Source organism: Triticum dicoccoides, chromosome 2A, assembly GCF_002162155.2.
Source record: "Triticum dicoccoides isolate Atlit2015 ecotype Zavitan chromosome 2A, WEW_v2.0, whole genome shotgun sequence".
Classification (NCBI taxonomy): Eukaryota; Viridiplantae; Streptophyta; class Magnoliopsida; order Poales; family Poaceae; genus Triticum; species Triticum dicoccoides.
In genome coordinates, this window is record NC_041382.1 from 615449475 (window position 1) to 615464195 (window position 14721).

Genomic DNA, 14721 nt, shown 5'->3' on the forward strand with positions numbered 1-14721 from the left:
TTAAACAAGCAATTTGATGCAAACACCAAAAATAAACAGCTGTTGCAGTCCTGCCTAACCAAATATATACTACAAAGTTTGAAGGCTTGAGATGGACAGACTTACATTATTGGTGAAGACAAGCTCTATAAAGGCCTTGTCCATGCTGATGGGGGGGGGGTGGGGGTAATTCAAGAAGTTTACCACAGAATCTTCTTCAAAAGCATTGCTTTTATTGTACATTTTGTTAAGAGTAAATATAGATGTGATAATATACGAAAAAATGGAGAATATTTAAGATAAGATGAAGAGTGATGCTACATAACCAAGTAGCTATAAATGTAAGTGTAGCTATACAGGCAAAAGGTACATCCAAGAGCAATGCACAGCTAAACTTCTTCTGTACCAACCTTATGGTAAGAGTGATCTGATGTGTAGAAAATGGAGGGCAAAGGAAAATAAGCTGCAGAGTGATGGTACATGAACAACTACCTGTCATTATAAGTACACTGATAAAGGACAGCATGTACTTACAAGAACAATGCAGAGCTAAAAAAACATTGGCATTGGATATATTCTACACTAATGTAACCATTCATACAGATCAGATAATTTGGAGCGAACAATTGATAAGCAAGCTATCATGCATACTGCTGTCACATAATGAACCAGGTATGTATGCAAGTACAGTGATACAGGACAACAGGTACTAATAGGAGCAAAGTAGCGGGCAACATATTTGCGATATCCTGTCGTTCTTGTCAAATCGGAATTCTTCTTCGAGCAGATTTCCTGCAAAAAAGATCCGTAAGGCACATGCGAAAAAGTAGAAGTTCAAATTGTCATGTGATTTCATAGGCAATACCTCATCCTGGGAACGAGGCCAGTGCATAACAAGGTTTTTCCATTCAATGTCTTCTAAATTTAGCACATGAGACTTCACCGGAAATTCGTTTATAGACTTGCCATCAAAGTGTGATTTCCTCAGGTAACACCGATACTGCTGCAATGCTTCCTTGAAAAGCACAAGAAAGCTTTGCTCGTCATGACTATCCAGATTGACCCTCGCCTAGTTACAACAATGTAATGTAAATCATTGATGTGTTCAATCAGCAGAAAACAGGAAAATAGTAACCATGAATAATAGCACTTACACGTAAGTTGGACAGGAAGATCTGAAAATGGTGTTTGTCTTCACAATAATCTTCCCATGATGGGAATATATGCATGTAGTCCCTAACAACATTGAAAGCATTGTATTTTAAACTGGGAATAAATGGAATGGGGTTCCAATCTGCAAGAATTGGCCGTCTCTGCAGTTGGGATAGGTCTTCGGCCGGTGGACTTGCTGTACTTTTTGCTGGAGTGGGATTTTTCTGTGGTACAGCTGGTGCTATGGCAAATGAAATTGGCATACCTTTTGCTAGAGTGCAGGTCCTGTGTGGTGGGGCTAGTGGTGTGGCTAGTGAAGTATGGGTATAGTCCGCTGGAGTCAGTCCTATGTTTTGTGTCACTGGTTGTACAGCCAATATAAGTGGGGTGTTGTCTGATTTCTCCGGCACCACCATGTTTTGAAAGGACTTTGCTGGTGCTCCTTCCGGTTCGACAATCACCCTCTTCCTTTTTGATGTCTAATGCACAAGAATATCATTTGAGTGGAAAAACAGGGTATGATGACAGATGGAATATGTATTGATAATGGATGGGCATGGCATCTCGACATATATGATGAGTAAACTAAGCAGATGGCGGTGCAACAAAGTAGAAGAAATGCAAGACAACATATGCAAGATACCCGCAATCAATAAAACATTGCCAAATTAGAACATGCACCTTGATGGGTGAATAGGACAGGCCATCTGCCTTTGACTCCTCGAGGTTAGAATAGTCATTAGGATCATATTCCGAACAAGAATCAACAAGTGGGGAGCGTATGAGTTTCATTGCATCCAGAATGGCACTCAATGCCTTGGTGCCAATTTTGTAAGTCATTGAAGTGTTTAGCTTCAAGAGTGGACTGCTGCTAGTGCGACACAAAGCAGCTACACAAATCATAGTGTAGATATAACGGGAAAACCTTAAGCATCAGAGTAAAATCAGCAAAGTGTAACTTGCTGGAATATATATGCTCGTATTGCCGGTACGGCTAGAAAAGCTTCGGATACCAGCTCTCTTCAAGTGAAGGTGCGGTACTGTTAATATCAGTGTAACTCTCAAAGGCGACACAGCTCCCCGCATTTCCTTGCTATTCTTATAGGATTCAAGTGGGCAGGCCACTACAAATCTTATTCCTATGTTTACAAGACCCTACGAATCAAAGAGGCTCAAAGTGTCCATCACAACCGACCGTATAGACCTCTACACTGCAAATGTCCCTGCTCATCTTCAGTACAAGGAACATACTATACTACTATCATACTCCCTCCATTCCAAAATATAAGTCTTGGTAGAGATTTCCACTATGGATCACATACAGATGTATCCAGATACATTTTAGAGTGTAGATTCACTCATTTTGCTCCATATGTAGTCCATGGTGGTATCTATACAAATACTTGTATTTAGGAACAGAGATAGTACATATTAAAGAAGAACGGAAGAGGAACATGGTAAAGAAGAGCAAGCAGATTTTGGATAATAAAATGTTGGTTGCGCAGTGCCCACACATGATGAACCAGAGCGCATTAAGAATGCAACTCCTAGCTGTCTCTCGACCATTTCAGGCGGTTGGATGAAGATCCTACGTCTCCTAACCCTTCTTCTTCCTCGTCTCCGATTCTTCCCATACAGAACACCGCACGGGCCGCCGGCCGGACCACCGGCCCCCGCCGCTTGTGTTCCTCCGCCACCCCACACCCACCCCCACCCCAACCCCCACCTGCGTCGAGTTTTCTTTGTTCAGTGAGGCCCCACAACCACCCGAGCCCCTTTGATCGCACCGGCGAACTCTGGCAAGCTCTGAAAAATCGACTGACCCAATTTTGAAATTTAGTCTACTGTGATTTAACTAGTGTGGAATATAAAAGGGGAAAACCATAAGCATTGGGAGTATAGTGTTGAGCATGCCATGGCGGATCTGAAGGTGCAAACCGGACAAAGGCAACTTCGCAACCAAGACAAGAAATCAGAGTAAAGCAGTGGCGATCTATTTTCTTGCTGTGATAAATAAGTTGAGCAGATACGAAAGAGTACCGCCTCTGGTGCGGCGCCATGTACGCATCTGCTGAGAATTTGACAGTGTTGCGGTAGCGATGGCTGTCGGCGGCGTGGAAGCAGATCTAGGAGGGTAGACGGTGGCGGCGGGGCGTGGTGGACGAGATGGTTGTAGGAGCGGCGCCAGCAAGGTGGACGACGTCGGGGATGAAGCGAGAGGACGAGATGCAAGGATCCCGGTCCGAAGCCGTGGATAAGAGAGGTCAATCTCTTGTAATGGACAGCAGCGTCGGGGTATTAGCTCCGGCATGGTGGAGGAGGACGGCGGTGGATGGGGTGGCGGACGTCGGCGGACGGAGGAGGGTGGGGTGGAGAGGGTGTTTTGGCGCCCACGGAGTACGAATGGGGAAAAGGGAGGTAGAGAGGAAGGGGGGAACCATGTATTCAGGGCGCGCTTGTCTCAAATGCGAGGAAATTTACAAACTTAGCCCCCTTTTCAAATTTCTACTACATCACAGCAACATTAGTCGGTTGGGGATAGGACGGTAATCTCGCATACACCGAATATTTGCCGACGAGAGTTTGTTTTTGGCGCCCACCGTGTATGAATATGAATTGGGGAGGGAGTCGATTTCGGCCGAGGACACACTGTGTTTTGGCGCCCACCATGTATGAATCCGGGTGAGAGGCGGTTACGTCATGTTTGGGGTGAAATTACAAACCTACCCGTATTGAAACCTATAGAAATCCAGCAGATAGGCTTTGCGTGGCAGGGATAGGAAGTAGTGATTTCCATCTCGCAGATTTTGGTTTCGGGCAGTTACTGCGACTTTCCCCGCTTCGTTCAAATTTTGCAGAGTGCAAGTTTACCGTGCCAACTCAATTCGAATCCCGTTTGTATTCTATTTTTTCGGGCATCCATTTTCAATTGGAATTACATTCTATATACATCATTTTTTATATATAATTTCAAAAGCACAACACCATTTATACATAAATATGGTTTACAAATGGCATGATCTCAGATTCATAAGGTTGTATCCATCAATTTGGATTTTCAAATATTTGAAACCACTTTATGTTGAAATCCAATGTATGCATTCCTCGCTAATTGTCTCCAATTAATGTGTGTTTCATGCGGGTTTTTTTACTTCTCAAACATGTATAATGTGTTTCACACACGAATCATATAGTGTAATCCCATTTAGACATTAATTGCATATAAACCATGCATTGTTTGTAATTGAAGAATCTATGGATCACCAATATTGATAAACTATATAACATTACACGTGTGCCCAAATTCAAATGAATATGCATGTTTGATACACCAATTTGCGTTATGATATTATCGATGTCGTGATCTCCAGTTTAAATATTTGAATCCCCTTTAATCCAGATATTCGTCTCATATAGCTATCACTCATGCTTATATAGGACTATCTCTCTGGACCTATACGCGTTCATCGTCTCTCAGGTATCTCTCGTGTTACCTATATGTCGACAATGATCTTTTATCTTCGTAACACACTGACGGTACTCTCTCCCTCGACCTTCATCACACTATCTCTCTCTAAGTATATATCGCTCCCTGCTATGTGTCTCTAACTATGATTCTCCATGTGGAATCTCTTTCTCTGACACAAACACAAAACTTTGTCTCCCGGGGTCTCATTTCTCTCTACTATTCCCATGTGTGCCACTCGCACACCCCTCATACAGAGATGTCTTTTGCTCCTTAGATATGAGAACCTAAGACTCTTCCTCTTCAATATCTCTTTCTCATACACAAACACAAACTCTGTCTCCCAGGGTCTCATATTTCTCCATTGTTCTCTTGTATGTCGCTCACACACACCCTCTCTCCCTAGAGATATCCTGCGTTCCCTCGTATGTCTCTCTAGCTATCACTCTCGTTGTGAAATATCTTTCTCTCTCGCAGACACAAAACTCCGTCTCTCTGGATCACATTTCTCTCTAATATCTGTTTGTATGTGACTCACATGCACCCTCTCTCTATCTCTCTCACACCCACACACATAACCCAGCCTTCTGATCCACTCGACTCCTATCTCTAACGCACACTAGCTAGCATCTTTATCTTTCTATTTATCTCTTTCTCCATCAACCTTCTTTCTCGCCCTCACTCTTGATTCCTATCACGCACACTACATATGTTTCTCTCTACATGCAGTAAAGTGCCCTCTCACACACATATATAACCTCACCCTTTGAACCACCCAACGGTCATCTCCAACACCCAAACTAGCGGATGTCCCTCTAGCTAGCATATCCATCTCTGTATCTATCTGTAGTTTCTCCGTCAACATTTCTTTCTCGCACGGAGACTTGCTTCCTATGACCCACACTATATATGTCTCTCCATACATATGCATTTATAGGTTGGTCTCTTTTGCACAATCGTTGCGCCTCACTCCCTCTGCTTGCCATAGATGCATGCTCCAGCCCACGCCACTATCTCTTAAAGACAAAAACACATACTCAATTGTCGGGCCTTCTTCCCTGCATTCTCACATGCATGCATATTGTCATACCGATCCGTCTCTCCCATGTCGTTGATCTTATGACTTATGTCTTCCTTCTTTTATCTCGATCATGCACGCGCGCGCGCGCACACACACACACATCCCACGTATACATGTATACCTCTCACACATGCACGTTCATGGTCTCTATGTCTCCATACGTATTTAATTACCCTCAATCCTAATGCCACATCAAATCGTTCTCCTCTTTTGTGCACATAACTTCTGCCTGTTTGGGTAAAACACACACTCACACTTAACAATCTCCTTCTAGCTACCCCCACCTCTCACTCTTCCCCTATATCCCCGAAACCAATAAGACCATCCGTTTATTTAATTCCCGCCTACATGCACCATCAATATATAGTAGTCTTCCTCGGTGTCTCTCGAACAAACACGTTCTCTCAATGTCGACTCCTCACACGCGCACACACCTTCTCTTCCCTCTCTACGGGTATTTTCTCTCTCGCACCCCATCGTTGGTGGCCTCTGCCATACACATCACCTCTCTATGATGAAGCCATGCACACTTAAATTACATCCGCCACAGAGGACCCCGCAACACACACACACACACACACGCACGCACCCCCCCCCACACACTAAGACTACATCTCTCTCTCACACACACACACACAAACACACACACACACACATGCACGCACGCATGCACGCACCCCCACACACACTAAGACTCCATCTCTCTCTCTCTCTCTCACACAAACTAAGACTCCATCTCTCTCTCTCTCTCTCACACACACACACACTAAGACTCCATCTCACACACACATGCTCTAGGCGGAGCATTTGTTCCTACCACCCTTCATCCAACCTTACCCGTATGATAAACAATCACCTTTATTTACTTGCATAACATGGACAAATTCCACTTTACTTTAGTAGTCAGCAAACTTATCATCTGTACCCTTATAAAAAAACGAGTTGGCTGTGATGGTGTGCCTGCCATCCTGTAATACAGATCGTATGATCTATATCTGAGGACAGAAATCAAACTATGATAATTTTGCAAAAGATACCCGCACCTCTCTCCACATCATTATCTCCCGCAACCTCATTGCTCAGCAATTAAAAAGGAATAAGTCTCTGGAACAATCTAGCATGCATGGTGGCCGTTGCCGCCTGCCGGCGCCGTCCATCCCCATGCCTCCGCCCATTCCGACCACCAGTCACCACCACGCTCCACTCCTCCTCGCCTTATCTCTCATCTTTCATTTTTTCGATGACATTCTCGAGATACCAGTTTTCCGATAAAATTCTCGAGATATCATTAGTTTTTACACATGGGATTACTCCTGCATGGGTCAATCACAACAGGTGTTTTGTAAAAAAATGCATATTGATGTTCCCTGCAATGCACGAGAATCTTGCTTGTAATTATATAACGCAAATCACAAGCAGGAAGTGACATTTTTTTGACACAACCACGTTAACATGGCCACGTAAATCACTAGCTAAAGTAAATACCATTATACTTATATCCTGATGCAAAAGGTTGAGTACGTGTCCGAAGAGTAGAGTCGCACACACACACTCTGTCTCTCAGAATCTCTCTCTCACACACACACTAGTTACGTGACGCCCACTTAAGCAGACACGTATGTTACAATTTGTGCACCCGCGGGTACACGTGATGCTGCGCATTTATTTAAGCCGGAAGGGGAACCCAAACAGTAGCTGCATTCATTCCCCTCCCGCCGCCTCTTCTCTGGTCACCGTCGCCCAGTAGCCATGGGCCGGCCGAAGGTAACAACATACGCCATACTCCCGCGGAGCGACGCTTTAATATGGAAATTTTAGTGGTCATGCATGCATCCTTTTGTGCTAGCACTCCTATATAAGGGTTGACCGATCGCTTCTCGCGGACGTGCGCGGGCGGTGGAAGAAGAAGGAGAAGGGAAGCGGGCTGTGGAGTACCATTTTTTACCACAATTTCTTAGGAAACCGAGTGCAATAATTGAGTAGTTTTGCAAACTACCAGTACTACACCTGAAACGGTTCAAAACATATACTCCCTTGCCAGCGCGCGCTTCCCGTGTGAAACGGTCAGCGTCGCCCTAGAGCGTCAGTGCCGCATTAATGCCTGACCAGAGCAGAGGCGACCTCTCACTGGCGCCGGCTTTGAAGTGGCGCGACGGCCGAGAGAGCGCCGCTTCCCGGTGCACGCGACTGCTCTGCATCGAGACTGGCCATAGGCCCTGTTTGGATCCAAGGATACTCTAACACAGTTAGAGTTAGAGTTATTTTCTAACCCACTCTAACCCAAATAAGCATCTCTCCATCGGGATAGTTGGGTTAGATGAAACTAACCCACTCTAACCCTCCCTGTTTGGATACTTTTGGGTTATTTGAGCCTCCAACTAACCCAAACTAGCTCTAACCCCATGATCCAAACAGGGCGCATGGGTTAGAGTTAGTTTGAGCTAGTTGGGGCTCAAATAGCCCTAAAGTATCCAAGCATGAGGGTTTAAATTGGAGCAAGTTGCACCGAACCCACCAAAAAAAACTATCCCACCCAAGAGGTGCTAACTGGAGATAGTTCTCATTGGGACCACTGAAAAATCACTTTTCTCTCTCCATGAAGTGCATTTATTGTCAATCTAACCCTGTCACCCAAACACCTCTTTGGCTACAGTTAGTTCAGGGTTAGTCATGAGTTAGTCTAACCTCTAGCTAAGTTAGAGTATCAAACAGGAGCAGTATAGGACATGCAAGTTGCTCAAAGCATACATGCAAATTCGTACGTGAAAGGATTTTTTTCTTTTTGAAAACGGAACGTGAAAGGAATTTTTTTTAGAATGCTCTTGGCATGTCGCTAACATGTGATAGTTAACCGACTTCAATAGACGGCAGAAACGCCAGCCCACCGCACTTTGATAGAGACGAGGAGGGAGAAGCGATACGGGCTGCTGGATTACTAGAGATAGGTGTCGCACGGAAGCCAAGAAATATGGTGATAGCGTGGGTTAGCCATGTACTAGTATGATGTAACTACACTGGGTTGCCGTGTTTCGTACTCTTCTAGTCCACTGTGGAGATGATTGGTTAATTTTATATCGCTGAATAATATTAAATATTATGAGTGCAGACGCTCCACCACGAGGTTCCTTGCTCCTTCTCGGTCGTCCGAAATCTATGTTCTTCCACTCTTTTTTTACGTGAGCTTTGTTCATCCTTTTGCCAACACGCGAGACATCTAGCATCAAGGTGCACGTGTTATGCAAGGATCGTTCCATCTATATGAAGAACACGTGGGACTGTAACTACGAGACGGACATGTACCCAGGAGTGGACGTACGAACTTGAGTAATGTAGCACAGTAAGTGAAGTAGAAAGGCACAAATGGTATGAACATGAGTGGCATATAGGGTGTGTTTGGTTGCATTCTCGTCTCAGCATAGTTGTTCCCTCTTCATGCATGCTCAACTCAACACCCCTCTTCATGCATGCTGTCTTCATGCATGCTTCTAGTGTATTTGTGCTAAACTAGTGTGGACTCATGCACCCTCCATACACACTACCAAACACCCAAAAGTAGGTCGAGAAGGGAACTCTTGGGCGGCATTTGTCTCTTACTACGTAATACCACTAAATGTTGTACGTGCAATGCACGGTGATGTTATGGAGTACGTGCCTAAGTACTCTACTACAACTATATTAGTTGGAGGCACATATTAACTTTTATATTTGTTTACGTGTATGCCCCGAGACCTTCCAACTAGACGTGTCTTTCTCTCCAGGTCGCACTTTGTACCGTTCATACCACTAAGTACTACTAGGTGTGGTCTCCGACCAAGAAGTGGAAGAAATGGAGACGCTCTACCACGCTGTTTTTTATGCTGGGCTCTACCACGCTGTTCATGTCCCACTCCTTTCGCTGACGTGTGGGACATCTAGCACGTGCCGTGTTTGACACCCTTCGTCGTAAGAGTTGAAACACTAGCATTCATCAGAAATAAAAAAATACTAATTATAAATCGGCAGTGATACTATTTTTTTGCGAACCAATCAGTAGTGATACTATACCACGCAGTTTCCTTGCTCCTTGATATCGGAAAGAATACTTCTGTTCCCCAACATGTGGGACGTCGACCATCCTGGTCCACTTGCCATGCAGGCAGAACTCCAAGGGAGAGTCACCCAGGTCGTCGCGCCGCAGTAACAATGACTAATGAGCCGTCAAATCACAGGCCCACTTCCCACTTTGAAGTTGCTTGGACGAAGGAACCATCATGACTTCGTTGAATTCCGCTTCTTGAAGAAAACTACTATACCAGCAGTACTGCTAGCCATAGTAGTTACTCCAACAGAGGCCTCCTTTCGTTCATAGGATAGGAATATGAAAATCATAGGAAGTGAGATGACATGCATCTCAATTCCCATAGAGAAAGAGATGCCATTTGATGCTTAGGATAGGAATTTTTTCATTTAGTCTAGGCTAATGTACTGGTAATTTGCTCTAAAAACTACAGTAGTAACTAGTAGTACTGGTACATGCTCGTACTCAGACATAGACACACACACTAACTACTAGTACTACTACTTCTCACAAGCTGGCCAGACGCCGTCGTTCTCCTTCCCAGCTTTGTCGGCGACACCCCACTGTGCTTGGATCTCCGCCGACCTCTTCGCAACAGCGTGTGCGTCCTTTTCTTTCTTGCGGCAGCGGGCCTCTCTTTTCTTGAGTGCTTTCTGACTTTTCCGCTCCCTCTGTGCGACTTTGGCCATCTCTTGCTCTACCGCCCATTCGGCCTTGGCATCTACAAATTCCTCCCACATAGTTGTGAGGTTGCGAGCGGCGATGAACTCGGCACGGCCGGATGCCATCGCTTCCCTACCATTTTATGTGCGGTCGTGGGCAGTGAGGAACTCGGTGCGGCAGGATGCCATCGCTGCCTTACCGGTTAGTGTGCGGCACGGTGGCATGAACGACGCATGGTGAGAGCTCTGGGGTGGAGTGGCCGGACAATCGTATAGTGCATTGGTTTGTCAAGAGCTCAAGGACAAAAGACGAAGCAAATTTGGATTCCCCTTCAATCCTGGTCATTTATTACTGAGTAAAATGCATTGACGGTCATAGAACTTGTCTTGATAGCTCACTTTGATCATTGTATACGAGATATGGTGATTATACGATCACTGGCTCAGCGTATAGTGTTGGAAATATGCCCTAGAGGCAATAATAAATTGGTTATTATTATATTTCCTTGTTCATGATAATCGTTTATTATCCATGCTAGAATTGTATTGATGGGAAACTCAGATACATGTGTGGATACATAGACAACACCATGTCCTTAGTAAGCCTCTAGTTGACTGGCTCGTTGACCAATATATGGTTACAGTTTCCTGACCATGGACATTGGATGTCGTTGATAACGGGATCACATCATTAGGAGAATGATGTGATGGACAAGACCCAATCCTAAGCCTAGCACAAAGATCGTGTAGTTCGTATGCTAAAGCTTTTCTAATGTCAAGTGTCATTTCCTTAGACCATGAGATTGTGCAACTCCCGGATACCGTAGGAGTGCTTTGGGTGTGCCAAACATCACAACGTAACTGGGTGGCTATAAAGGTACACTACAGGTATCTCCGAAAGTGTCTGTTGGGTTGGCACGAATCGAGACTGGGATTTGTCACTCCGTGTAAACGGAGAGGTATCTCTGGGCCCAATCAGTAGGACATCATCATAATGTGCACAATGTGATCAACGAGTTGATCACGGCATGATGTGTTACGGAACGAGTAAAGAGACTTGCCGGTAACGAGATTGAACAAGGTATTGGGATACCGACAATCGAATCTCGGGCAAGTATCGTACCGCTAGACAAAGGGAATTGAATACGGGATTGATTAAGTCCTTGACATCATGGTTCATCCGATGAGATCATCGTGGAACATGTGGGAGCCAACATGGGTATCCAGATCCCGCTGTTGGTTATTGGCCGGAGAGTTGTCTCGGTCATGTCTGCATGGTTCCCGAACCCGTAGGGTCTACACACTTAAGGTTTGATGACGCTAGGGTTATAGGGAAAGTATGTATGCGGTTACCAAATGTTGTTCGGAGTCCCGGATGAGATCCCGGACGTCACGAGGAGTTCTGGAATGGTCCAGAGGTAAAGATTGATATAGATGAAGTATGGTTTTGGCCACCGGAAGTGTTCCGGGCATCACCGGTAGTGTACCGGGACCACCGGAGGGGTCCGGGGGTCCACCAGGTGGGGCCACCAGCCCCGGAGGCCTACATGGGCCAATAGTAGGAAGGGACCAGCCCCTAGGTGGGCTGGGGCGCCTCCCACCAAGGCCCAAGGCATCCTCAAGAGGAGAGGGGGCAAACCCTAGGCACAGATGGGCCCTAAGGCCCACCCTAGGTGCGCCCCCTCTCTCTCCCCCTTGGCCACCTCCCAGATGGGATCTGGGGGCTGCCGCCACCCCTAGGGAGGGAACCCTAGGTGGGGGCGCAGCCCCTCTCTTTCCCCTATATATAGTGGGGGTTTTGGGCTGCCATACACACGATTCAATCTCCCTGTTGGCGCAGCCCTACCCTTCTTCCTCCTCGTCTCTCGTAGTGCTTGGCGAAGCCCTGCTGGAGTCCCGCGCTCCTCCACCACCACCATGCCATCGTGCTGCTGCTGGATGGAGTCTTCCCCAACCTCTCCTTCTCCCCTTGCTGGATCAAGGCGTAGGAGACGTCACCGGGCTGTACGTGTGTTGAACGTGGAGGTGCCGTCCGTTCGGTACTAGGATCATCGGTGATTTGCATCACGACGAGTACGACTCCATCAACCCCGTTCACTTGAATGCTTCCGCTTAGCGATCTAAAAGGGTATGTAGATGCACTCTCCTTCCCTCATTGCTAGATTACTCCATAGATTGATCTTGGTGATGCGTAGAAAATTTTGAATTTCTGCTACGTTCCCCAACAGTGGCATCATGAGCTAGGTCTATGCGTAGTTTCTATGCACGAGTAGAACACAAAGCAGTTGTGGGCGTCGATTTTGTCAATTTACTTGCCGTTACTAGTCTTATCTTGATTCGGCGGCATCATGGGATGAAGCGGCCCGGACCGACCTTACACGTACTCTTACGTGAGACTGGTTCCACTAACTGACATGCACTAGTTGCATAAGGTGGCTAGCGGGTGTCTGTCTCTCCCACTTTAGTTGGATCGGATTCGATGAAAAGGGTCCTTATGAAGGGTAAATAGAAATTGGCATATCGCGTAGGTAAGAAACGTTCTTGCTAGAAACCTATAGCAGCCACGTAAAAACTTGCAACAACAATTAGAGGACGTCTAACTTGTTTTTGCAGCATATGCCTTGTGATGTGATATGGCCAAAAGGATGTGATGAATGATATATGTGATGTATGAGATTGATCATGTTCTTGTAATAGGAATCACGACTTGCATGTCGATGAGTATGACAACCGGCAGGAGCCATAGGAGTTGTCTTAATTTATTTATGACCTGTGTGTCAACATAAACGTCATGTAATTACTTTACTTTATTGCTAAAGCGTTAGCCATAGTAGTAGAAGTAATAGATGACGAGACAACTTCAAGAAGACACGATGATGGAGATCATGATGATGGAGATCATAGTGTCATGCCAGTGACAACGATGATCATGGAGCCCCGAAGATGGAGATCAAAAGGAGCAAAATGATATTGGCCATATCATGTCACTATTTGATTGCATGTGATGTTTATCATGTTTTACATCTTATTTGCTTAGAACGACGGTAGCTTAAATAAGATGATCCCTCACTAAAGTTTCAAGAAAGGTGTTCCCCCTAACTATGCACCGTTGCGAAGGTTTGTTGTTTCGAAGCACCACGTGATGATCGGGTGTGATAGATTCTAATGTTCGAATACAACGGGTGTAAGCCAGATTTACACAGCAAAAACACTTAGGTTGACTTGACGAGCCTAGCATGTACAGACATGGCCTCGGAACACGGAAGACCGAAAGGTCGAGCATGAGTCGTGTAGAAGATACGATCAACATGAAGATGTTCACCGATGTTGACTAGTCCGTCTCACGTGATGATCGGACACGGCCTAGTTGACTCGGATCATGTTTCACTTAGATGACTAGAGGGATGTCTATCTGAGTGGGAGTTCATTAAATGAACTCAATTATCATGAACATAGTCTAAATTGTCTTTGCAAATATGTTGTAGATGAATAGCTCACATTGTAGCTCCCTGTTTCAATACGTTCCTAGAGAAAGACCAAGTTGAAAGATATTGTAAGCACTGATGCGGACTAGGTCCGTAGTATGAGGAGTGTCCTCACTGCTACACAGAAGGCTTACGTCTTTGATGCACTGCTCGATGTGCAAACCCCTACAACGTCGTCTGTGGATGTTGTGAACACCTGACAGACACATTCTGATGACTACCTGATAGTTTAGTGCACCATACTTTACGGCTTAGAATCGGGATTCCAATGACGTTTTGAACGCCATAGAACATATGAGATGTTCCGAGAGCTGAAATTGGGATTTCAGGCTCATGCCCGTGTTGAGAGGTGGGAGACCTCTGACAAGTTCTTTTGCCAACAAGATGGAGGAGAATAGCTCAGCTAGTGAGCATGTGCTCAGAATGTCTGGGTGCTACAATCACTTAAATCAAGTGGAAGTTAAACTTCCAGATAAGATAGTGATTGATAGAGTTCTCTAGCCACTATCACTAAGCTACTAGATCTTCATGATGAAATATGACATGCAAGGGATGGAGTTGATCCCGGAGCTGTTCGCGGTGCTTAAGACCGCAAAAGGTAGAAATCAAGAAGGAGCATCAAGTGTTGATGGTTTAATAAGACCACTGGTTTCAAGAAGGGCAAGGGCTAGAAGGGAAACTTCATGGATGGCAAATCAGTTGCCGCTCCAGTGAAGGAACCCAAGGTTGAACCCAAACCCGAGACTAAATGCTTCTATTGTAAGGGGAACGGTCACTGGTAGCAGAATTACCCCAAATGCATGGTAGATAAGAAGGCTGGCAACTTCAACAAAGTATAT